Source organism: Panthera onca, chromosome B1, assembly GCF_046562875.1.
Source record: "Panthera onca isolate mPanOnc1 chromosome B1, mPanOnc1 haplotype 2, whole genome shotgun sequence".
Lineage (NCBI taxonomy): Eukaryota > Metazoa > Chordata > Mammalia > Carnivora > Felidae > Panthera > Panthera onca.
The window spans coordinates 204,922,261-204,946,932 of record NC_138342.1 but is presented as its reverse complement, the minus strand read 5'-3'; the positions used below and the strand labels follow the sequence as shown (position 1 = coordinate 204,946,932).

General features: G+C 42.3%; 2 long non-coding RNA genes across 2 annotated transcripts in view; both read right to left on the bottom strand.

The window, feature by feature from the left end:
* Window positions 1-24,672, bottom strand: part of LOC132691456 (uncharacterized) — a 270,387-nt gene that overhangs the window by 229,295 nt on the left and 16,420 nt on the right. The window lies entirely within an intron of this gene.
* Window positions 18,897-24,551, bottom strand: LOC144616078 (uncharacterized). The gene is made up of 6 exons (XR_013554949.2): window positions 24,423-24,551; window positions 21,843-21,897; window positions 20,698-20,733; window positions 20,550-20,617; window positions 20,332-20,426; window positions 18,897-19,169 (listed from the first exon to the last, which is right to left on the bottom strand). It is a non-coding gene; the product is annotated as an uncharacterized LOC144616078 (long non-coding RNA).

Below are 24,672 nucleotides of genomic sequence, written 5' to 3'. Positions count from 1 at the left end.
TTAACAAAAACCCTCGAGAAAGTCGGGATAGAAGGAACATACTTAAACATCATAAAAGCCATTTATGAAAAGCCCACAGCTAACATCATCCACAGCTAACAACCATCCACAGCTAACATCAACTCAGAGCTTTTTCCCCTGTGATCAAGAACACGATAGGGATGTCCACTCTTACCGCTGTTGTTTAACATAGTGTTGGAAGTTCTCGGATCAGCAATCAGACAACAAAAGGAAATCAAAGGCATCAAAATTGGTAAAGATGAAGTTAAGCTTTCACTTTTTGCAGATGACATGATATTATACATGGAAAATCCAATAGACTCTACCAGAAGTCTGCTAGAACTGATACATGAATTTAGCAAATTTGCAGGATACAAAATCAATGTACAGAATTCAGTTGCATTCTTATACACTAATAATGAAGCAACAGAAAGACAAATAAAGAAACTGATCCCATTCACAATTGCACCAAGAAGCATAAAATACCTAGGAATAAATCTAACCAAAGAGTAAAAGATCTGTATGCTGAAAACTATAGAAAGCTTATGAAGGAAACTGAAGAAGATATAAAGAAATGGAAAAATATTCCGTGGTCATGGATTGGAAGAATAAATATTGTCAAAATGTCAATACTACCCAAAGCTATCTACACATTCAATGCAATCCCAATCAAAATTGCACCAGCATTCTTCTCGAAACTAGAACAAGCAATCCTAAAATTCATATGGAACCACAAAACTCCCGAATAGCCAAAGTAATTTTGAAGAAGAAGACCAAAGCAGGAGACATCACAATCCCAGACTTTAGCCTCTACTACAAACCTGTAATCATCAAGACAGCATGGTATTGGCACAAAAACAGACACATAGACCAATGGAATAGAATAGAAACCCCAGAACTAGACCCACAAACGTATGGCCAACTAATCTTTGACAAAGCAGGAAAGAATATCCAATGGAAAAAAGACAGTCTCTTTAACAAATGGTGCTGGGAGAACTGGACAACAACATGTAGAAGATTGAAACTAGACCACTTTCTCACACCATTCACAAAAACAAACTCAAAATGGATAAAGGACCTGAATGTGAGACAGGAAACCATCAAAACCCTAGAGGAGAAAGCAGTAAAAGACCTCTCTAACCTCAGTAGCAGCAATTTCTTACTCAACACATCCCCAAAGGCAAGGGAATTAAAAGCAAAAAATGAACTACTGGGACCTTATGAAGATAAAAAGCTTCTGCACAGCAAAGGAAACAACCAACAAAACTAAAAGGCAACCAACGGAATGGTAAAAGATACTTGCAAATGACATATCAGACAAAGGGCTAGTATCCAAAATCTATAAAGAGCTCACCAAACTCCACACCCGAAAAACAAATAACCCAGTGAAGCAATGGGCAGAAAACATGAATAGACATTTCTCTAAAGAAGACATCCGGATGGCCAACAGGCACATGAAAAGATGCCCAACGTCGCTCCTCATCAGGGAAATACAAATCAAAACCACACTCAGATATCACCTCACGCCAGTCAGAGTGGCTAAAATGAACAAATCAGGAGACTATAGATGCTGGAGAGGATGTGGAGAAACGGGAACCCTCTTGCACTGTTGGTGGGAATGCAAATTGGTGCAGCCACTCTGGCAAACAGTGTGGAGGTTCCTCAGAAAATTAAAAATAGACCTACCCTATGACCCAGCAATAGCACTGTTAGGAATTTACCCAAGGGATACAGGAGTACTGATGCATAGGGGCACTTGTGCCCCAATGTTTCTAGCAGCACTCTCAACAATAGCCAAATTATGGAAAGAGCCTAAATGTCTATCAACTGATGAATGGATAAAGAAATTGTGGTTTATATACACAATGGAGTACTATGTGACAATGAGAAAGAATGAAATATGGCCCTTTGTAGCAACATGGAGGTAACTGAAGAGTGTTACGCTAAGTGAAATAAGCCATGCAGAGAAAGACAGATACCATATGGTTTCACTCTTATGTGGATCCTGAGAAACTTAACAGAAACCCATGGGGGAGGGGAAGGAAAAAAAAAAGAGGTTAGAGTGGAAGAGAGCCAAAGCATAAGAGACTCTTAAAAACTGAGAACAAACTGAGGGTTGATGGGGGGGTGGGAGGGAGGGAAGGGTGGGTGATGGGTATTGAGGAGGGCACCTTTTGGGATGAGCACTGGGTGTTGTATGGAAACCAATTTGACAATAAACTTCATATATTGAAAAAATAAATAAATAAAAAATAAAGTTTATTTTGTCAGATACAAGTATTGCTACTGGGTTTCTTTTCACATTATTGACATGATAAATGTTTTTTCATTCCCTCAACTTAAATCTGCAGGTGTCTTCAGTCCAAATAAAGCTTTGTTGGCAGCATCTAGATAGGCCTTGTTTGTTTGTTTGTTTGTTTTCTTTTCTTTTTCTTTTCTTTTCTTTTTTTTTTGGGGGGGGGGGTCCATTCTGACACCCTATCCAATGTCTTTTGATTGGAGCATTTAGTCGATTTACATTCAGAGTAATTATTGATAGGTATATATTAGTGCCATTCTACTAGTTGCTTTGCCATTGTTTCTTGATGTTTTCTCTGATCCTTTCTTGTCTGTAACACTTTTGGTCTTTCATTTCCACTCATAGAGTCTGATTTAAATATTCTTTTCTTTTGACTAGTAGTACATTCTTTACTTTTTTAAAATATTTCTTCTTTTTTTAAATTTAAGCCCAAGTTAGTTACCTTATAGTGGAATACAGTTTCAGGATTAGAATTTAGTGATCCATCAATTACAATATATATCCAGTACTCATCCCAATTGCTCTCCCCAATACCCATCACCCATGTAGCCCATACCCCTATTCAATAACGCTCCAGGAACCCTGAGCTTCTTCCCTCTATTTAACAGTCTCTTATCATTTGACTCCGTCTCTGTTTGTATTTTAGTTTTGCTTTCCTTTCACTACGTTCATCAGTATTATTAAATTCCACAGATGAGAGAAATCATATGATGTGTGTCTTTCTCTTATTTCTGCTTATCATAATAAACTTTGGTTCCATCCACTTTGTTGCAAATAGCAAGATTTCACTCCTTTTGATCACCGAGTAATATTCCATTGCATGAATATACCACATCTTCTTTATCCATTCATCTATCAATGGTCATTTGGGCTCTTTGCATAACTTAGCTATTGTTGATAATGACGCTATAAACATTGGAGTGCATGTGCCACTTTTAGTCAGAGTTAGTGTATCCTTTGGATAAATACCTAGTTGTGCAATTGCTGGGTCCTAGTGTAGTTCTATTTTTGGTTTTTGTAACGAATCTCCATATTATTTTCCAGAGTGGCTACACCACTTTGCATTCCCACCAGCATTGCAAAAGCCTTCCCTTTCTCTGCATCCTTGCCAACATCTGTCGTTTCCTGAGATGTTAATTTTAGCCATTCTGATAGGTGTGAGGTGATATTTCATTATTGTTTTGATTTGTATTTCACTTATGATAAGTGAGGTTGAGCATCTTTTCCTGTGTGACCAATCTGGATGTCATATTTGTTAAAGTGTCTCTTCATGTCTTTTGCCCATTTCTTCACTGGGTTATTTAGTTTTTGGGTGTTGAGTGTGATAAGTTCTTTATAGATTTTGGATACTAACCCTTTATCTGATATGTCACCTGCAAATATCTTCTCCCATGCCATTCAGTTGCCTTTTAGTTTTGCTGATTGTGTCCTGTGCTGTGTAGAAGCTTTTTATTTGAGGTCCTAATAGTTTATTTTGGTTTTTATTGCCCTTGCTTCTGGAGACATGACAAGCTAGAAGAAGCTGTGGTCAGGATCAAAGAGGTAGTTTTTTTTTTTTTTTTTTCCTGTTTTCTCCTCTAGGATTTAGATGGTTTCCTGTCTTACATTTAGATCTTTCATCCATTTGAGGTGTGTGTGTGTGTGTGTGCGTGTGTGTGTGTGTGTGTGTGTGTGTGTGTGAGAGAGAGAGAGAGAGAGAGAGAGAGAGACAGAGAGAGAGAGACAGAGAGAGACAGAGAGAGACAGAGAGAGAGAAAGAAGTTTAAGAACATAGTCCAGGTTCATTCTTCTCACTGTCCAGTTTTCCCAGTACCATTTGCTGAAGAGACTCTTTTTTTCCTTTGGATATTCTTTCCTGCTTTGTCAAATATTACTAAGCCGTTTGTTTGAGGGTCCATTTCTGGGTTCCCTATTCTGTTCCTTTGATCTATGTGTCCGTTTTTGTGCCTGTACCATACTGTCTTGATGATTGTGGCTTTCTAATCCACCATAAAGTCCAGAATTGTAATGTCTCCAGCTTTGTTTTTTCTTTTTCAACATTACTTTGGCTCTTTGGGGTATTTTCTGGTTCCATACAAATTTTAAGGTTGTTTGTTCTAGCTCTGTGAAGAATGCTGGTGTTGTTTTGATAGGAACTGCATTGAATTTGTTGATTGCTTTGGGTAGTATTGACATTTTAACAATATTTGTTCTTCTAATCCATGAGCATGGGATGTTTTTCGATTTCTTTGTGTCTTCTTCAACTTCTTTCATAGACGTTGTATGGTTTGTTCTTTTAATTTTTTTAATGTTTATTTTTGAGAGAGAGTGAGCGAGTGAGTGAGAGTGCATGAGCAGGGCAGGGGCAGAGAGAGAGAGACACAGACTCTAAAGAAGGCTCCAGAAACCAAATTGTCAGCACAGAGCCCATCGTGGGACTCCATCCCACAAATGCAGGATCATGTCCTGAGCCGAAGTCGGCACTTAACCGACTGAGCCACCCAGGCGCCCCTCTATTGTTTTAAGCGTACTGATCTTTTACCTTTTGATTAGGTTTATCCCTGGGTATATTATGGTTTTCAGTGCAATTTAAATGAGATCAATTTCTTGATTTCTCTTTCTGCTGATTCATTATTGGGGTATAGAAATGCAATCAATTTCTGTATATTGATTTTATATTCTGAACCTCTCCTGAATTCCTGTATCAGTCCTAGAATTTTTCTGGTGGAGTCTTTTGGATTTTCCACGGAGAGTATCATGTCTGTGAGCAGGGAAAGTTTGACCCCTCCTTGTCAACTTGGACACCTTGTATTTCTTTTTGATGTCTGATTGCTGAGGCTAGGACTTCCAACAGAATGGTGAATAACAGTGCTGAGAATGGACATCCCTGTTGTGTTCCTGACCTTAGGGGGAAAGCTCTCAGTTTTTCCCCATTGAAGATATTAGCTGTGAGACTTTTGTATCTGGACATTCTCATGTTGAGGAATGATCCTTCTATCCCTCCTTTCATGAGGGTTGTTTTTTGTTTTTTCATCAAGAAAGGATGCTGCTGCATTTTGTTCAAACGTTTATTCTGCATCTATTGAGAGGATCATGTGGTTGTTATCCTTTCTTTTATCAATGTGAGGTATCACATCAGTTGATTTTCAGGTATTGAATCTGTTGTGCATCCCAGGAATAAATTCCACCTCATTGTGCTGAATAATTCTTTTTATGTATCTTTGGATCAGGTTTGCTACTTTCTGTTGAGAATTTTTGCATCCAGGGTCATCAGGGAAATTGGTCTGTAGTTTTCCTTTTTAGTGGAGTCATTGTCCAGTTTGGACTCAAGGCCATGCTGGCCTCATAGAATGAGTTTGGAAGTGTTCCTTCCATTTCTCTGCCCATGACCTTATCTTGTTCTTTCATTTGGGATGCATTCTTCTTGTCTTGGCATTTTGGCTGAGTATTTGCCTTCTCTGTTACCAAAGCTCATTATGTTACCTGCCTGTGAGTTGAATGGTTTTATGAAGAGGAGGTAATCCAATGTGCAGGGCCTGGCACATCAGGGAGTGTCTGTGTTGTGTGTTACATGCACTGTTTTGTGTTCTGACTGCACTATCCTTCAGGCCAGTTGTATGGGAAAGGTATGGTCCTTGGCCAGAATGTGGTGGGTCTTATCTAGGTATGCTATGATCTGCTTGTTAAATCAGACTTGAAACGACTGCCACTAGAAGTGAAGCCCTGCACAACTCTCTGGTCAAGAGAGGTGGTGTAGTCATGGGCTTCACCTGGTCTTCTGGGGAAGGGGCCAGCTCCATTGGGACTGAGGCAAGCTTGAATGACCTAGAAAACCAGTCTTGCCAGAGCACAGGAAGGTGGGGTTGGTGTAAGCAGCTTGGGCAGCCAGTGTGGGAATTGCCTTGTTTCCAGCAGACGGCTCCGTGTTTATGTTGGGGGGGGGGGGGGGGGTGGTGGCAGAGCAGCGAAATGGCACCACACAGCTCCTCTGTCCTAGTTCCTTTGTCCCCTCATTGTGAACACTTTCTCAGGTATGCTCTCCACGATGAGTGCATAATCTCCACACGGTGTGCACCAGGCGTTGTACAGATCACTGTTTCCATGCCGTCTGCCTGCAAATTGTTTGCTGCCTTCTCTTCAGGAGTAGGCCAGTGCCCCCGGGGCTGTATCCCATCAAGCCTGCTAACCTTTAAAACCTCACAATCTCGGGGTTCCTGGATGGCTTGGTTAAGTGTCTGACTCTTGATCCTGATCAGATCATGACCTCTTGGTTGTGGGATTCTCTCTTTCCCTCTCGTCCTGCCCCTCCCTTACATGTGCTCTCTTTCTCTTGCTCTAAAAATAAATAAACTTAAAAAAATTAGTGGCATGGAATACCTTATTTAGGCAAGACTGCCTCTGAGGGGAATGGCATGGATCTATCAGTTAAATTTCCAGCACTGACTAAGAAATTCTTTGCTGACTGGTTAAAGGTTAGATTCCTACAGGAATGAAATTAGGTTTAGTGACATGGGACATTAAAGTAAGTAACGTTGGGCCTGTGATTTTTCTTAACATTCCAATCCCAAATTTTTACACATACATTTTTTTATTAAAAATATAGCCCTAAATAATATTTTAGCCATCTACTGCAGGCCCAATGATCATATCCTGTGAAACTGTGGCCATCTCCTAATCATAGGTGAAGATCAACTCTGTGGCTCTAAGATCTTTGTGGCTCTAAGTTACATTGATCTATGTTACTAAGATATTTGTGAGTCTAGTTTACTGCTAGCCTTTTGAAGTCTTTGACCCAGGGATTCCCAGCTAGGTTGCTGAGCCATCACTTAGGCACAGAAGCACCTTTTCCAAGTCACCTCTTCCCAGAGCGCTGTCTTTCCCTCCTGTAATTCTGGGTCTTACCCTTTGGCAAATCACATATCCTCATGCAAACATGTCAGAGTGGCCCAGAGAAAGCTGCTTGCCTGTGACTCCCATTCATTGCCACATCTCTTCCTTCTGAAACCCCTTGAACTCCCTATCATTCTTCCAGTCTTTGAATATCTCTTTGATTTGGAAATATTTGATTCTCTTGTATTCCTGCTAAAAATATGTGTGAAAATATTAAAGCAAGGATTCTTTACAATAAGTGAGCCAGTCGCAATGATTCATCTGGCCGTGTGTATATTTTTGTTTTTGACAATGTTCAGGCATGATCTGTAAAATCTAAGTATCGTTCCTTATCTAGGATAACCACCTTTATGGAAAGCCATTCAATGACATGCTCGTTCAAGATCAGAAAAACAATTTACATACCACATAATACAGTGGTATATACATACATTACTGTCTTAAAATATGTAAAGTAGATGTTTGTATGAATTGTATATCATGCATTCAGTTTTCTGTACCATGAATGATATTATTTAAGTTAAACAATAGTAAGAACAATAAGAATAGGTACATGGCCATCACTAGGAACTAATACTAGAACTAGTCATATAATATTATGTGTTGAAAACATAAAACCATGATTTTAATAATCTTTTCATGTGTGATGGGTTTCTATTTACCAGAAAAATTGGGAAGGTATTTCTGAGTCTCCACATACATCAGACTGTTTTCTGACTACTGATGTCATATGAGTTGGTACATAATCACAATCAATATCCCCAAGAGATATAGTAGTATGAAGTAAAATTTATATTTGTATTCAGATTGCTTTGGTTTTAACCTCTTCTATCTGAGACTCATCCCAGCTGGCATATTACAGTCATCCTGTCTCCTTAGGCTCCACTTGGCCATGACGATTTTTAGATTTTCCATATTTTTCATAATCTGCAAAGTTTTGAGGGTATGTTTGTAGAATGTATTTTGTAGAATGATCCTTGGTTGGGATATGTGTGACATTTGTTCAGATGCTTAGGCCAGAGTTACCGTGTTTTGGAGCAGAAGATCCAGAGGCATAATGCCATCCATAATTATCACCTCACATAAAGGTTGTTTACTCTGAAGATTGGGGTCTTTTGTGGTTCCATACAAATTTTAGGACTGTTCTCGTTCTCTGAAAAATGTTGTTGCTATTTTGATGGAAACTGCATTAATTGTGTCAGTTGCTTTGGGAAGTATAGACATTTTCATTATATTTGTACTTCCGATCCATAAGTATGGAATGTCCTTCCATCTTTTTGTGTCATCTTGAATTTCTTCCATCATGTTTTACACTTTTCAAAGTATAGGTCGCTCACCACTTTGGTTAGATTTATTCATAGATACCTTATTATTTTGTGTACAACTGTAATGGGACTATTTTCTTAATTTCTCTTTCTACTGCTTCATTATTGTTGTCTAGAATTGCAACAGATTTCTGTACAATGATTTTGTATCCTGTGACATTGCTGAATTCATTTATCAGTTCTAGCAGTTATTGGGTGGACTCTTTAGGGTTTTCTATATATAGTGTCACGTAATCTGCAAAGTGTGAAAGATTCACTTCTTCCAGATTTGGATTTGTTTTTATTTTATTTTATTTTATTTTATTTTATTTTATTTTATTTTATTTTACTTTATTTTGTTTTGTTTCATTTGTCTGCTGGCTGTGGCTTGGACTTCCAGTAATTTATTAAAAGTGGTAGGAGTAAACATCCTTGTCTTCTTCCTGACCTTACAGGAAAAGCTCTCAGATTTTCCCCATTAAGGTTGATTATAACTGCAGGGTTTTCATAGATAACCTTTATTACTTTGATGTATGTTCCCTGTAAACCTACTTTAGGGGGTTACAATCATGAATGGATGTTGTACCTTGTCAAATGCTCCTTTCTGCATGTATTGAAATGACCATATGGTTCTTTTCTTTTAACGTTTATTAATTTTGAGAGAGAGCGTGAGCAGGGGAGGGCAGAGAGAGAGAGAGACACAGAATTCAAAGGAGGCCATTGGCCCTGAGCTTTCAGCACAGAGTCTGATGCGGGACTTGAACTCATGAATCATAGGGTCATGACCTGAATTGATGTCGGACTGTTAAAGGATTGAGCCACCCAGGTGCCCCAATCATATGGTTCTTATCCTTTCTCCTGTTAGTATATTGTATCACATTGATTGATTTGCGAATATTGAACCACCTTTGTAGCTTGGGAATAAATCCCACTTAATTGTGGGATATATTTACAGTTGTTATATCTTCTCTTTGGATTGTACCCTTTACTGTTATATAGTGTCCTCCTCTGTCTCTTGTTATGTACTTTAAGTGTATTTTTTCTGATACAAGTATTGCTACTCCAGCTTTCCTTTGACATTGATTTGTGTGATGTTTCTCTATCCTCTCACTATCATTTTGAGGTGTAAAGTGGGTCACTTGTAGGCATCTAAATCTGTTTTGTTTTTTCATCCATTCTTACACCCTACATCTCTAGATTGGAGCATTCACTCCATTTACCTTCAAAGTAATGATTGATATGTATGTACATATTGCCATTTTATTGCCTGTTCTGTTGTGGTTTCTATAATTTTCTCTTATCCTTTCTTGCCTTTCTTTCATGTTTTGCTTATTTTCTTTAGTGATATATTTTGATTTCTTTATCTCTATCCTTAGCATATTTGTGACTGGTTTTAGTATATAGTTACTGTTAGGTGTTTATATAACCTCTTCTGCATTTATCAGTTTCTATTAAGTTGATGGTCATTTATCTTTGCCTCCATTATTTTCTCCTCCCTAGGTTTTTGGTAGATGTTATTATATTTCAAATCCATTTCTCTGAGTTCCTTAACTGATTTTTTACAGAAATATTTATTTTTTTACTTGATGTGTCTTCTACCTCTATACTGTCACTGTTGGTCTCTCCTTTCCACTCAAAGAATCCCTCTTAATATTTCTTGCAGCACTGGTTTAGTGGTACAAACTCCTTTAGTTTTTGTTTGGGAAAGTCTGTGTCTCCTTCATTTTGAATGATAGTGTTGCTGGATAGAGTATTCTTGGCTGCTGATTTTTCCATTCAGCACTTTGAATATGTGATGTCACTCACTTCTGGCTTGCCTAGTTTCTGTTCAGAAATCTGTAGCTAGCCTTATGGGTCTTCCCTTCTAAGTTCAGGACTCTTTTGCTGCTAAGAGATTTTCTTTATTGTCACTGTAATTTGCAAGTTTCCTTACAATATGTTTGTGTGTTGGCCTGATTTTGTTGATTTTGATGGGAGTTTTCTAGTCTCCCGGATGTGGGTGTTTGTTTCCCTTCCCCAACTAGGGATGTTTTCAGCTATTATTTCCTCAAATAAATTTCTGCCCCATTTTCTCTTCCTTCTGGGACTCCTACAATATGAATACTATTATGTTTGATGTAGTCACTGAGTTCCCTTAGTCTCATCTCACATTCCAGAATCCTGTGCTCTCTCTTTGGTTCAGTGTGATTAATTTCCATCACTCAGTTTCGAGGTCACTAGTTTGTTCCGCTGCTTCTTCCATCCCTCTGTTCATTCCAGCAAGCGTGTTTCTCCTTTATTGTGTCCTCAATGTCTACTGTGTTATATCATTGTAAGGGGTCTCACTGTTCTACTCATTTCACAACTCCAATGAATATCCTTATGATCATTGCTTTAAATTCTTTATCAGGTATGATACTTATATCTCTTTGGCTTAGATCTCTGGCTGTAGCTTTGACTAGGTCTTTCATTGTGGATAAACATCTCTGTGTGTCCATTTTGTCTGTCTCTCTGGCTCTGTTTCTCTGTGTTAAGAAAGTCATCTGTGCCTTCTGACCTTGAAATTAAGGACGTTATGAAGAAGAGGTCCTGGAGTCCTCAGCAGTACATGTCTCCATTTACAGGACCTGGATATTCAGGAGGATATTGTATGGGTATTGCTCACGGCCTTCAGTTGTGTCTGGGTTACTTTTCCTTTCAGTGCAGATGTCTGCACTGATTGTGTGCCTGTTGTGGGCTGTGCCTGCTCTCAGTGGTGTTAGTGGGACCCAGGAAGGCCAGTTGTGCGGTGTTATGCACGCTGGGTAACATGGGAGCAGGGCAGGAGTGTTAGCAAAATTGCACAGGACTACTAGCACTATTCCAGGTTTCCCGATATGCTTTGGTGGCTGGGGGCTGTGGACTAGCGGTGGAAGCTAGGGGCTTGAGGATATGCACAGAGCTTGTCAGTGCCCAGGGACATGTGGCTGGGTGAGACGGATGAGGGTGCCTGGATGTGCACAGCTGGGTGAGGTGCAGATGTGCACAGCGTGCTGTGGCAGCTATGTATGCAGCTTGTCGGAGAGGGTGCCCTTGTGGTTTTAAGAATGTTTGCCCTGAGACCAGCAGGCGTGCTGTGGTGAGTTCCCCAGTGAACCCTTGGGACTGGTGCACTGCTAACGGGTTAGGTAGCAAGTGTCTGTGCAGCCTCACCCTCTGGTGGGTGCTTCTATGCTTATTCTGGGAGGCTGGGGGAGAAGAATGGTGCCTGATAGCTCCCTCATTGTTGGAGAAGTCCTCCAACACACTCAGGAATCAGCATGAATACATCTGTCTGCTGTAGCCTCAGTATTGTGTAAAATGCCATGTTTAGATTGCCTCTCTACACAGGCAGGGACCTGGCTATCACTCATCCCCCTGGATCACCCAGTGCTGGGTCAGCTGACCTCCAAAGCTCCATGATCTAAACTCAAGTGAATTCAGCCCCTCTGGGTTTTAATGCCCAATGTTATAGAGATTAGTCTTCCCTGTGTCAGCCTCCTTGCATGATGGCTCACTTTCTCTCCCCCTTCTGCAGGCAGCCAGCCTCCACCTTTCTTACCTTCCTAACCTTTCTTTTTTTTTTTTTTTTTTTTTTTTTTTTCAATGCTTTTTTTATTTATTTTTGGGACAGAGAGAGACAGAGCATGAACGGGGGAGGGGCAGAGAGAGAGGGAGACACAGAATCGGAAACAGGCTCCGAGCCATCAGCCCAGAGCCTGACGCGGGGCTCGAACTCACGGACCGCGAGATCGTGACCTGGCTGAAGTCGGACGCTTAACCGACTGCGCCACCCAGGCGCCCCATTACCTTCCTAACCTTTCTGATGCAGCTTCTCTCTATTTAGGTGTGGAGTTTGTTCTGCGAGTCTTTGGATTGCTCTCTGTTTCATGGACTTGGATGTGGATATTATGTAGTTGAACATATGGGACAGGGTGAGATAAGGGTCCGCTACTCTGCTATTATTAATGTTTTAAATGTCTTATTATTTTGGATTTTTGAGACATGGGCAGAAAGACTCATATCACACATGCACTTCAGGATTAGAAAGGAACGTTCCCACATTTGCTTCTAGTATTCCCGTAAGTATTGCAGTTGGTCAACCTTTGGACTTTATCCTGTGTTGTATCTTCAGTCTGTTCACTTAATTTCATTGCAGTTCTTCAATGCTGAGGGATTCATAATTGGATTGATTTTCACTAAATGGTACGAGCTGCAGTTCCAGTCATGACAGAAAGCACGTGCTTCCTGTGTTAGGTACTCAAGAACAAGGCAGATAACCTGGGCAGTTGAGCTAAGAATGTCACTCTATTTGCCAGCCCTCTTCCCTTCCCTGGGAGACAAGGATCTCTTTTGGTTACACAGAAATGTCAGTGAAATCAGCAGAGAAGGGTCCCTTCTCTTCGGTTCGTCTCTCAAACTCCCTGTCACTACCTTCTGCCTGTCCCTTTCCCTGACTCAATCCCCCAAACCCACTGCTCCACTCCAGCCATGATCAGGGTGTCCTCCAGCTGCTGGCCTCTGCTCTGGCCATCGCTCAGTGAGGAAACTGCAGGAGGATTATGTAGTTCATGGGTCTGATCAAGAAATCTCTACTCCTCAGAGTCTTCCTACACGTGGTGCTGTCTGTGGAGACCTGGCATCCTGGGCGTGGGTCTGACCCTCACTCCTCTTCACAGTCACTGCTGGTCATCCTTCTCCACCATTTCCACCTTCTCCACCACTCATCCTTCTCCACCATTAGAACATAGCCATTTCCTAAGGACAGATACCTGTCTATCTGATCCCAAGTCACCATGGAGTCAGGGAATATTTCCAAAATAATTGAGCATAAGCACCCCATCAATCTAGATATAGGAAGTTCCCATCACCCCGGAAAACTCCCTTGGGCTCCCCTGCACAAAGGGTGATCTTGCTTCTATCCTCCATCACCACCATTTCTGCCACTTTGTTACCTGTGTGTACAGGAACCCCACTGTGTGCACTCGATGGGGGAGTGAGAGTAGATGGTCCCAGAAGCAGACGCTGACACAGAGACAAAACGATGAAAGGTGGATTAGGGGACAGTAGGAAGGACAAACTGGAGGGGACATGATGGGCAGGGAAAGCATTTAGGTAGATCTGACATCTTCTTAAAATGTGTATATAATCACCATAGTCTGTCACCGTGCACAGTCCTCTTCAAATTTCAAGAGAGTTGTCCTATAAGGCAAAGAGATTTTGGTTTATTTCCCTGTGATCTTATGTTTTCCTACATGCATTCTGTCTTCTGTAGTTTATCTGCGGTATCAAATGAATACTTTAGTGTGTGGCTGCATCTGTGAGATTACGTGTACTAGAAAATGATTGTCTTCAGATCTAGGTCTCTGAATGTACACATTCTCATGATTATCTTTTCTTTCATTGTGTGACAAGGCCCAAATTTTAATAGAAAAATGAGGGACATCGTCTTATTTTTTAAAACAGTGATTCCCACTCCCTGAGCTAACAGCCTTAGTTTAATGAACTCCTGTGACCATCTTTTTTGGAGGATCATTGTGTGGAGATATCTTAATTGAAACTGTGAGAAGCATGAGGGGACACTTCCCAGAGATTTTGCAGATGCTTTATGCACTGAATGTCTTCTTTTTCTCTTGTTCTTAGAAACAAATATTATCCCTGTTTTCACAGATAACACAGCTGAAGCTCTGTGTAGGTCCCACTGACAATTGGTATTAGGGCTGAGACCGCAGGAACACAGGCAAAGCTTCAGGATATTGTGAGAGAAATTTGAGGAGATGCAAAGCTGTAGTCAGGGTGATGACAGGGGCCCAGCAGGGGTGGCATCTGGCCAGCCCTGAACTGTAGGTTGACCCAGGCTGAAGGCCAATGCAGGCACTCAGCTGATCTAGATTCAGTCTCCACTTTGAGTCTCACTGAGGGATATGAACTTGGGCATACAGCATTTTCATAAGACCAAGTTAAATTCCCCATATCTCCAGAGTTTTTCCCCCCACAAATATCCAGAACCTTCAGGAAAATCCAGGGAGACAACAATCTTTTTAGATGACTACCTGCGTGCACTTTGGCAACACACTGACATTTTGGAGATGAACACTGCATTGTGCACTGAGCGATCCCACATAGCGGTTCTGTATGGACCTCACACTCCCTGCTCAGGCTGTGGCCAGGAATGACCTCCAACTGCATCTCACTGACCCCAATACCCTCCTCTCTTGCACCTCCTCAAACTCTGCTTACTGTGCTCAACTTCCCTTCTATTCCTGTATGATGCAAGTTTCCCCCGTTTTTGCACTGGATCCTTCACTGGTGTTTCCATTATGGTGATCACAAGGTCTGCATCGTTTAATGACTGTCCCTCTTTCACACAGGAAACCTGATGCTCTAAAAGTTAGGGGGGCACCTCATTCTTTACAGAACTCAAAACACTGTGTCTCCAAAATATGCACCAGTACTGCTGATAAGTCTGCTTTTGTGTAAAGCATCCTCTTTCATTTGACAAGAGAAACATATAGCTCACTGTATTACAGGGACATGACACTGCCCATTGTATGTATGTCCTGAGAAACTTGAGATATGCTACAGTGTCCTCAGGCAGTTTGTAGTTGGATTGCCAAGACCTACAACCATCGCTACATCATTGCCACAAAGTCAATCATAAAGAAGATGAATATACTTTACCAGCCACTCATCCAGTTCAGGTCATCTTAACAAATAGAGTAGGTGGAGGAGCTGGTAGAGGAGGGGTATGTGGCCTATAGCCCATGATGGTGGTGAAGGGTGGTCCATGGGGTACAGCCTGCAAGGCGATCCTGGGAAAGGACCAGGCCTTCTTGCATACAAAATACCCTGCGGAAAAGAAATGAGAGGTATGTTCATAGGACCAAACAGAGCGCCAACACCAGCAAAAAGTGGACACCCAAAGAAACAGTGCTCACATCCTACTAGCTTCCCCACCACCAGGTTCCAAGAGAGCAACAGCAGCGCCAAAATCTCTACCCATACTTTGGGTTCCACTTACAGCTTTGGGGTGGGGAATGGATGTCATTGGGATAAACTAGTGCCTCCACGTGTCTGGAAAGGTAGAAACAGCAAGGGTCCTTTTCCTAGAAGATTTATAGACTGAACCCCAAATTAACAAAGTAACATATTCCAGATAGGAAGACATCTGTGTCCAGGATCACCATCCACCCTTCATCCCACTCCACCACAGAGGCTGTTTATGGTGTATCTGAAGAACTACAGAATGAGAAGGAATGACAATGCCAGTGTCCACACATGGAATCATAGCCCTCGTGGCTCAAAGCTCTGCCTCTAAGCCCCTGCCTGTGCCCAAACTACTTCTGTCCCGACAATGGGTTCTCCTCCTCTCTGCAAGTGCTATCCATGGGCACAGAGACACATGGGGAGATGGAGATCCTGAGGGCCTGCAGAGGACCTGGGAAAGCATGCTCTTAGAGAAACGGGTAACCTATACATGTTAGTTGGTTTCAGCTAATTTATTTTACTTCGGAGGTACTTCTCAGCTTAAGTGCAGTACACTTTGCAGGGTAATTGTGTCCTCTGGAAAAATGAGCTGAAATTCTAAAAGACAAAATTAACACAAATGCACTTTGATGTCTGGTGTAAGTTTCCATGTTTTAGCTGTACCTGTGACACAGGACACGAGAGAACGTGCTCATGTGAACACAAGTGAAGGACATGGTGGGGACTTGCCACACAAGTAATTTTGAATTTTTTCTCTTCACAACTTAAGTTTCAGTGCATGTTTTCTATGACAAATATGCCACATCTTATAGTTCAGAGTATTTATGCCCAGGACACACCTGAAGGGATTCTGGGCAGCATGTTTACCAAAATGCTGATGGGTATGAAATTTACTTTGTCTAAGACCATTCTAAATGACACATACAAAAATAAAAGTTGGAGTGAAGGGAGTTCGCCTTTTCAAATTGTAAGGATACCCACAGATTTTTCTGACCACAGTAAAACCCTCGATAGAAGGAAACAGGAGGGGAAGAAACAGCAAGAGCAATGATTCCACATTGAGGAGATCCACAAAGAATGAGGCAAGGTAGGAGACTTCCAAGTGGAGTGTGGTGTCATCCTCCTTGATTTATTCCAGGAACACATTGGAAAAGCCCTATGGTCCCCACCCTTAGGCACGCTTAGCTGCTCAAGTTACCACAAACAGATGCCAGGTGGAAAACAGGGAAGCCTGAAGACTCAGGGGTAAAGGTTTTGCATTTGGGAAAAAAAAAAAAAAAAAACAGCATACCTACCATACAACACACAAACCAGAGACAATGGCAGGAGAGTGTCCTGTACAGAAGTATGTGGCTGTCCATAAAGACTTAGAACTGAAAAGGGCCACAGAATTTACTTTGTGCTTCTTGGCGGTTCTGGCAGAGCCAGTGTCGATGTCACTCTTAGGTGTGACACCTGCTTCTGGACCTGCAAAAAGCCCTAGAAGGGATGGAGGTTTATTCTGATTTGAGTAGACTGTTTGGAGATCAAAAAGAAAACACCCTCCCCTCATACTTCTGACAACTTAAACTCTTTGCCCCAGTCAGATCCCAAATCACATGCACAGGGTATCCCACATGCCTCCAGTGATCCCCAAGAAGAACTTGAAGAACCATCCTGTATAACTTGATGAATACCCCTAAAAGCCCTGATTCAGATGTATTCATCATTCGTCGAACAACTATGGATGGCTTGGGGCACAACTGGATGGACATACGTAACGTTGTACCTCAGGCCTCACAGATTCCAGCACGTGGACTGTGTACAGGGCATTTCTGCTGAAGCGCTCTGTCTGCTTTTCTGCATACAGCCCCATTCCTTCTCCACAAGAGACACCTGTACCAACACATGGTGGGGGGAAATGACAAAGATGAGATCCTAAGAAACTTGAGGAATGTGGTAATGGCAACAGACACATTCCCCTTGCATCACAATGGTCTGTGGTACCGCCTCTGCACCTTGGCCCAAGACTTAACAGCAACAAAAATAAGGTGAGTGTGTTTTACAAGTCAACTTCTAGTGCTCAGATCATCTTACCAAGTGTTGCAGGTGGAGGGGTTCCGGGTGGCCTCAGGGCTACCAAGGTTCAGGAGGTGGATGTGCCTAATAGTCCATGGGGGCGAGGCATGCAGAATAGTCCAGTTAACAGAGGAGATCCCCAGGATCCAGACTGCCCTGCAGAAGTGACAGCTATATCCATATGCCAGAGAAGAGAACCAATACCAAAAGCAGCTGTAACCCAGAGAAGAATGCGTCAGCACCTGCCACATTCTCTGCCACCAGGATCCAAGAGAGTAACATCACTACCTGAAAACTCTGTCCCTGACACTGGATACCACCTACAGCTTGGGGTAGTAGATGCAAGAGGTTAACCTATGGCCACCACACATCACTGCCCAGGTCTGCGGAAGTAAAATGGCAAGTGTCCTGTCCTAGAGGTTTAACAGAAGTAATTACAGACTAATGAAGTAGCATTCTCCAGACAGGCAGCCATCAATGTCCTGGTTCACCCTTCATCCCTCCTCGATGGCGACTCCAGATGCTCTGCTTTTGGTATATTAAGAACACAAAAAAATGAGTGGGAATAAATGACTCATATTCTGCTCATGGAATCACAGCCACTCCTGGCAAAAAGTTCTGAAGCCTGACCCTCACTGTGCCTCCTCTGCTCCTCTCCCTGAGAAAGGAGTCTTCCCTCTTGAAGTGTTGTCACAGGCCTCTGAGACCTCTGGGAAGTGGAGGATGCCTGGAATCTTGTAAGGAATGAGAGTCTTCTGTGAGGAACACGTTACTTGTGGTGAATGTCTACAAAGATCAGATGTGTTCATCTTAAATCATAGGGAATTCTGACTTTAAGCATACTACAGGACACAGAGTAATTATGTGCAACAGAAAAAAAGAGGGAGAAATTCACATAACAGATTTTATGCAAGTGTTTTGGTATAAAACTCCTGGTATGTGTCATGAGACTGTATCAACTCTAATTGTGACGGGGGACACAACCAGAAACTGCTTATAGAAACACAATTGAAGGACACAGTGTTCAAACAATGTTTACCTAAGGTATAGCTGGAAGGATTCCAGACAAATCATTTACCAACCAAGACGGGAAGGTGATGAGTGATGACATTGACTTTATCTAGGACCACTCTAAATGGCACAGGGCACAAAATATAAAGTTGGAGTCATGATATCGTTTCTAACAGATTCATCTCCTAGCCAGAATCAAGAAAGGAAGACGCAGCAACCACACTGTTCCCACAGAGGTGAAGTCTCGAAGGGGTCACCCAGGCCAGGAGACTTCTGTTTGGAGTGTGAGGTCATCCTCCTCTCATTATTTCCTGAAATTCATGGAAAAACCTTAATGTACTCAGTCTGTAAGCGCTTTTGGCTTCAAACTTACCACAGAAAGCTGACAGACTAAAAATTGAGAAGCCTGTGGGCCCCTGGGTTGAGTGTGCACTTGGAAAACAAAGAACAAACAGACATATAACACAACACGCAAAACGAGACAAGGCCGGGAAAGCGTGCTATACATAAAGATGAGGGTTTCCCAAAAGAGTTACAACTGATAATGGCCCTGGCATTTACCTTGTCCTTGTCTGCATTCTTGGTACAGTCAGAGCTGCTGTAACTCACAGAGGTTTCAGCAGTTTCTCGATCTACTAAAGACCCTAGAAGGGACAGAGGTTTATTCTGCTTTTAGAGGACTGTGCGGAATGAAAACAATCCCTCATCTCATTCCTCAAATATCTTAAAATTTCCCTACACTCAGGTCCCTGACCAGAGGCAGAGGGTATCCCACATGCCTCAGGTGACCCCCAAAGATAAGGGGGAGAACCATCCCCTCACCTTGATAAAGACCTCACGGTGCCCTAGTTCATGTTGTTTTGTAATTAATCACATAACTGTGGACAGGTCAGGCACAACTAGCAATTTAGAATTCATCAGTAAAACAGAGGTTTCTCAGTAAACCTCATGGGAAATCACGATTTTATTACAGATCAAGAACAAATATGAGGATGCTTGGATTAAGCATCCGACTTTTGATTTTGGCTCAGGTCACGATCTCATAGCTTGTGAATTCAAGCCCAGCGTTGGGTTCCTCACTGACAGTGTGGAGCCTGCTTGGCATTCTGTCTCTGCCTCTCTCAAAATAAATAAGCATTAAAAAAAAAGAATAAAATTGAGAATACTGGTTTGGTGTATATCCTCAATGAATCCTCAAGAAGAAGTGCATTTCTTCAGACTTCAGCAAATTGTTAAATCTCTCAGCTTATCTACAAGCTGTCTTCCACATGAGAGCAGTTGTTGTATAACGAAAGACTAATTTTACACTATTGAGAAAAGGAAAACTATGAGAATTTAGCAGTGAAGCTGCAGAGTTACACTGATACCATCAGAGGACTAAGCTAAGCTCTATGGAACTTGAATTTAGGGATGTAGGGCTACAGTTCCCCAAAACAAACAAAAATAAAGACCGTTAAAAATAGTGAATAAATGACCTTCTTCTCAAATAAACTAAAGTCTTCACATTGAGTCCGGGTGGGAAGAAGGATGAGGCCCATGTCCTGTCATCCTTTCCAGGCTCTTCAGACAGGGGGATTCTAGAGGAGGTGGGAGGGTCACAGTCAGAGGAGGGGCATGAGTTCCACCAGTCACAGGGACAAGTGCCTCACTGCCTGCGGCACCAGAGGAGAACACCCTTCTGTCACCCCTTCAGACCACCTGATGTCCTTAGTGCTTGTGATTCTTTCCAGACCACACGATGATCATCAACAGGAACAGGCTGCACAACAGAAATTAAACTGCGGCACATCACAACGTGCTCCTTACCTCTCCTTGGAGGGTTCTGCGTCTCTGGTCTTGCAGCCATTGGTTTCTGCCTTGTGTATCCCTCAGGCAGCCTCTTTGCTCCCATCCCGTTCAGTCTTGGATACAGAAAAATAATGGACTTCTATAAGAGTTGCAACACCACGTCGTCTACTAGACAACAAACAGCGCGGGTGTCATCCCTGGAAACACCCATAAAAACGCAAGTCAAATGACCATACCTGTATTTCAAGTAAGTGACCTCCCTGCCCTGCTCCGCCATCTTCCTGTCCCAGATCTGAGTCTTGATCTGGGGGAGAAAAAACACATCTACCTTCAGTCGTGTCAGACTGTGCACCAAAGAAAGCGGGGAAACAAGAAAACACTTACCTAGTTGTCCTGAGCATTCTTCTCATGAACTGCAATCTGAAAAAGCCAACAATGAAAAACCCGTGGTTAGGGATTCCAAGGGCCACTACTCTCACCCGCATGAGGTGCTAAGGGTTCAGTATGTCAGGCAGAACTCAGGTTACATGGTATCTAAAGGTGAGCTCTGCCTGCTGCAACTATTCCTGTGTTTGTTCAATTTGTTGCCTGTGAGTTACAATTGCTCTTGTCAGATAAGGCCCAATATTGGGTATGATTTTAAATAATCTGCCCACGTTCCCAACAACCTCATATCTGTCTCCTAATACAATTTATTCTTATACATGAAACACTTTGCACATGATTATCAATGTACAGTAGGATCAAAGCTATCGTTACATCCTTTCCCTACTCATTATTCCATTCCCATAGGGTTCAGAGTTCATAGAATTCCTTCCCATTTTCAATCTTTCCATAACTCATCATGTGACAAGTGTCTGTTGTCATAAAGCTCTATTCTTCATTAACTTATATCCTTACCATGTTTCCCAGGGTTGCAAAGACGAGGGCCATGAAATGGCACTACCATGTTGAAGGATATGATTCATCGTATGACACACTGTTTTCCTATACATTGTGACAATTGACACCACCCCCAAGGAATGTTGGCATGGACAAAGTTTCCACACAGTCTGCCCACTACTTGAGATCCGCAAATTTTCAGGCACTCAATTGTTCTGTTCTTTCTAAAACTTACCTTTTTTATCTGTTAATACTCTATGCATATGTCCTCTGAATTTTTGTTTATATTACTATGTTGACTTTAAACATTGCAAAAAGATTAAAAACAAAAAAATGAACAGTGGATTCATGAGCTGTTGGTAATTCGTAGCTGAACTCACTTGTACTTGTTTATTTCTTCTGTAGCTATTTTCTTTTTTTAATGTTTATTTATTTTTGAGACAGAGAAAGAGCACACGCATGAGAGGGGGAGGCAAAGAGAGAGAGGTAACAGAATCCGAAGCTGGCTTCAGGCTCTGACCTGTCAGCACAGAGCCTGACACGACGCTTGAAGTCACAGACTGTGAAATTATGACCTGAGCTGAAGTTGGACGCTTAAACAACTGAGCCACCCCAGTGCCCCTTCTGTAGCTATTTTCAAGTTTTACCTGCAGCTGCCAGCTGATTCTTCTTTGCCGCCGGTTCAGTGTCATTTTCAGCTTCCTAAGATGGGAAAGATATATACACTATAAGGAGGTCCAGAAGGTCCAGAAGATCCCCCTTTTTACCTCCCAGCACTCTTGAAGGCCTATGCAAATATCCCTTCCCCCACCTCTCCCATAAGTGCACCGACTGACAACCCAATCAGAGAAATGAAGTGAACACCCCATTTAAGTTAAAGAAAATTAAACTTCTGTCTGCTGCCACATCTATGCTATGGGAACTGTCTTTCTAGTTTTCTGTTTCCTCTCCTTTATCATAAAGTCATCAAATAACATTGCACTTTGTGCCTTCCCAGAGTTGGTCTTTTGTTTGAGATGGTGAAGACTCATTTCATCAGTGAGTGAAAAACCATGTCTGGCCAACTGTACCCATTAGGATGAAGCAGGGGATCATCACTAGTCTTAGACTTCCATGGGGAGCCCCAATTCTCAGGCCGAAAGTTGTACCATGACACAGACAATCACCATGAAAGACGACCTGCCAGGATATGGCTTCACCAACATTGCAGCTCACTCCCAGACATCGCTAGAATTCAAGATTGCAACCCCTGCCTCCACCTTCACCTATTCTGGTGGAGGAAAAGGCCAATCTTAGAGCAACAACATCTCCTGAAATACCACCTGATATGAAGTGTCACAGTCTGGGTTTACTTCCAGGAAACAGATTTCAGATGGAAAACTCTCAACTACATGGAGCCAAATCTACTTTAACAAGACTCATTCCATTGATATTGAAGGCAGCAAAAGGCAATGCTTGGCAAGGCTGGGTGGCTGTGTTGCCCTCAGACTAATTTGTTTGTGGTGTTGATTGAGACAGTTTCAACTTGACATTGATGTTCTCAAGAATCACATGCAAAATTGAAAATCTCTTAGAAACAGACACAGGGGCGCCTGGGTGGCGCAGTCGGTTAAGCGTCCGACTTCAGCCAGGTCACGATCTCACGGTCCGTGAGTTCGAGCCCCGCGTCAGGCTCTGAGCCCCGCGTCAGGCGCTGGGCTGATGGCTCGGAGCCTGGAGCCTGTTTCCGATTCTGTGTCTCCCTCTCTCTCTCTGCCCCTCCCCCGTTCATGCTCTGTCTCTCTCTGTCCCAAAAATAAATAAAAAACGTTGGAAAAAAAAAATTAAGAAACAGACACAAAAGCACTAGACAGAGAAAGTCACATGCATTTCCTTCTGGCCCCTCAGGCAGTTCTTCAGCAAATGCTTGCTGGAGTGGTTGTAATGTAGTGGCTCTGTTGTAAGGGGTTGAAGATAGAGGGGTGGCCATGGTGCTGTACCCACTCACAGAAAGAGCTTATGAATTAACAAAAACAAGATGCCAGTGAGACAGAGCAGGTGCTAACCCCAGGTGTGGGAAGGACTAACATAAAGGTGAGTCTCCAGGGAAGAGAAGGAAGACTTCACTTTCCAACATGAGTGAGGGACTCTAAAGTCCCCGATATCCTCCTGAGAACAAAAGGAAATACTGTACAAGGGAGGAAGCGTGTGACTGAATGCACCAAATATCTAACAACCCCACGAAAACACACAACACCAAGATGGAGAAGAGGCAAGCCCAGGACAAAGCCAGCCTGGCAGTTGGACCCAAACTCCCTAGAACTCATTTCTGATATGGGGGACATACATTTGAATGGCAAAGAAGCTGGACAACTTTATGGGCACAGACTTAGAAGTAAACAAGTGTAGTTCAGGGGTGGCCAGCAAAGATGAGCCCTAGTGAAGCTGCGGGCTTTGGTCAAGACTCAGAAAAGTTACACTAAAAAAATCAGGGGACAGGAAACAACTTGACTTTCTTAGGGATTGGGCCTGCAGTGAACAATCTCACTGGCAGAATGGATATAGGGATCCAGTACTTCTGGCACCCCTACCCACTTTCCAGAAAGCAACTTCCATTGTTTCTCCAGCAAGATAATTCAATTTTTTCCCCACACATTTTTGACCCATGTCTGGTCCTGAAGAAAAATGACCTAATTGCTGGATGACAAAACAGTGTGATGCGATTGAAACCTATAGGACAGTGTAGGTGGATCCAGAGTGGATCCAGGTATCATTATTCATGATGGTACCTTCCCTCTTCCACCCCAAATACATGACCCAATGTGTGACAAGCACTTAGGACAGAAAGGAAAATGCAGGTTACATTACAGAAAGCAAGATAGGAAGGGCAGGCACAATTCTACTAAATGTATTTGGCAAAAATGCTCTGGACCCATTTCCAAAAGAAATACAATTATCTCTACTGGCCACCACGTTCTCTCATACAACGCAGTCCTTGTGACAGTTCTCACATGAACATCTTACTTTTCTACATTTTTTTTTTACCGTTTACTCATTTTTTGATAAAGAGAGACAGAGCGTGAGTTGGGGAGGGGCAGAGAGGGAGATAGAGAATCCAAAGCAAGCTTCAGGCTCTGAACTGTCAGCACAGAGCCCAACATGGGGCTCGAACTCATGGACCGTGAGATCGTAACCTGAGCTGAAGTCGGACACTCAACCTATGGAGCCACCCAGGCGCTCCATCTTACTTTTCTGTAGGCACTTTTCTTTGTTCATAAAATTCTTCCAGGTTATGTGCTTTCTCCTTCAGCTGTTTAACTTTTGTTCCTTTGTGGCTTTCACAGACCTCAATGCATTACACTTGTCTTCCAATACCTTTTTATCTTCTGGGGGAAAAAAAAAGGTGTTTTCTCAATAAACATGCACATGACCTGAGTCTTGATTTTGGTGAGACAGAAAAAGGGCAAGAACCATGAAGGCGTAAAGGTATTCTTTCCC